General features: G+C 39.9%; 1 pseudogene; it reads left to right on the top strand.

Annotated features, from left to right (window-relative positions):
* Nucleotides 1-987: 987 nt before the first annotated feature.
* On the top strand, nt 988-1,347 carry LOC102849125 (annotated as a pseudogene).
* Nucleotides 1,348-2,411: the final 1,064 nt, after the last annotated feature.

Below are 2,411 nucleotides of genomic sequence, written 5' to 3'. Positions count from 1 at the left end.
AGATGTTGAATGGGGTAGGTAGGAGTGGAAGGGGATGTTGGTAGAGTGGAGAAAGGGATGGGTCAAGACACACACACCAAGGTCAGAAATCTATTGAATTTCTTACTGAATCTATTGATTTCTTCTATAAGTGGGAAATATTTTCATCTTCTTTTCTGTAAAGTGCTTGCCTGTCAGATATTGTTCTCAATAAATCTGAGCATTTGAATTAAGACACACTAGGAAGAAGGATTGGCCATCCACTTCTGAAATAACAGGTCTTCAAAAACCCTATGTACAATAAAGCACACTTAGAGTAGACTAGCACATATGGCAACTGAGCCCGAGACCTCAAATATGGAAACTCAAAGGAGGAGGAACAGTTAGTTCTTAGCAGACACTAGTGATTGGAACATGAAATATGAGAAGCATGACTATAGGAAAATTGGACATTGTTAAGAAAGAAATGGAATGCATAAATATTGATATACTAGGTATTGGAAAAATGAGATGGACTGGTCTGGGACATTTTGAATCAGAAGATCATATGATCTACTATGCTGGAGACGAAAAGGTGAGGGGAAATGGAGTTGCTTTCATAGTTTAAAGAAAGTAATGTGTAGATCCATCTTTAAATACAACGTTGTGAGTGACAGGATACTATCCTTACGCATACAAGGAAGTCCAGTGAATACCACTATCATTCAAATATATGTACCAACTAGAGCTGAAAAGGAGGAAATAGATTTCTACCAACTTTTGCAGTCAAATTGAACACTCAATCAGGATGCATTAATAATAATTGGTGACTGGAATGCAAAAGTTGGGAACAGAGAAGAAGGATTAGTAGTTGGAAAACACGGACTTGGAGACAGAAATGAAGCTAGAGATAGAATGATAGAATTATGTATATTCAGTGACTTATTCATTGCAAATACTTTTGATAAGAAACATAAACCCACTCCTTCCGCACTTTCTATGGAGGTGCCGTCACCTTCCTCTGACATAATGGCTGCCCTCAGACCCCTGGTGAAGCCAAAGATCATCAAAAAGAGGACCAAGAAGTTCATCCGCCACCAGGCAGACCGTTATGTCAAAATTAAGTGTAATTGGTGCAAGTCCAGAGGCATCGACAACAGGCTTCAGAGACGATATCAGGGCCAGATCTTGATGCGCAACATTGGTTACAGGAGCAACAAGAAGACAAGCACATGTTGCCCAGTGGTTTCCGCAGATTCCTCGTCCACAAGGTCAAGGAGCTGGAGGTGCTGCTGATGCGCTGAGGTTGCGCACAATGTTTCCTCCAAGAACCGCAAAGCCAGAGTCACCGATCCCAGTGCCAGACCGCGCAGCGGAGGAAATGAATAGAAAGCTTGTTTGCACATTTTATTTGTGCTAAATAAGCTATAAAAACTGCAAAACAAATATGAAACCTAAGCCCAGACTGTACACATGGATTTTACATGATAGTATGCATAGGAATCAGATTGATTACATCTGTGGAAAGAATCGCTCAAGAAGCTCAATATCAGCTGTGAAAATTACGCCAGGGTGCTGATTGTGGAGCAGACCATCAACTGCTCATAAGCAAGTTCAAACTAAAGTTAAAGAAGGTTAAATCACATCCACAGGAACCAAAATTTAACTTTGAGTCGATCCCCCTTGAATTTCAAAACCTTCTGAGGAACAGGTTTGAGGCCTTGAACACTAATGAGTGAAGACCAGATGAGCTGTGGGAAGATATCAAGAATATCATCCATGAAGAATGAAAAAGGTCATTACAAAACAGAGGAGGAAGAAAAACCAAGATGGATGTCAATCGAGCCTCTAAATATTGCACTAGAGCACCAAGAAGCCAAAGCAAAGGAAAGAAATCAAGAAATTAGAGAGCTGAACAGAAAATGTAAAAGGGCAGCAGAGAAAGACAAAGTATTATAATAAAATGTGCAAAGAGCTAGAATCACTTAACATTTTTTAAGTGGAAGGAACTGAAGAACAAATTCAAACCTCGATTTGGAATACTTAAGGAAGTTTTGGGCAGAGTATTGAATAATCCAAGAAGCATTACAAAAAGATGGAAGGAGTATACAGAGTCATTGTATCAGACTCCCAAAGTATTTGGTTGACACGGAAGAATTTAATCAAACAATGTACGATCAAGAGCCTGTGGTGGTGAAGGAAGAAGTTCAAGTTGCTCTGAAGGAATTGGCAAAACACAAGGCCCCAGGAATTGACAGCATACCAACTGACATATTTCAACAAACAGGCGCTGCCCTGGATGCACTCACCAAGTTGTGTCAAGAAATCTGGAAGACAACCACTTGGCCAACTGACTGGAAGGGATCTATATTTGTTCCCATTCCAAAAAAAGGTGATCCAGCAGAGTGCAGAAATTATTGAACAATATCATTAATATCACATGCAAGCAGATT

Source organism: Elephantulus edwardii, unplaced genomic scaffold (assembly GCF_000299155.1).
Source record: "Elephantulus edwardii isolate Elephantulus edwardi_28Jun2011 unplaced genomic scaffold, EleEdw1.0 scaffold00002, whole genome shotgun sequence".
In the NCBI taxonomy this organism is placed as follows: domain Eukaryota; kingdom Metazoa; phylum Chordata; class Mammalia; order Macroscelidea; family Macroscelididae; genus Elephantulus; species Elephantulus edwardii.
The sequence above is the reverse complement of the archived record's forward strand: the minus strand, read 5'-3'. Positions and strand labels throughout refer to the sequence as shown.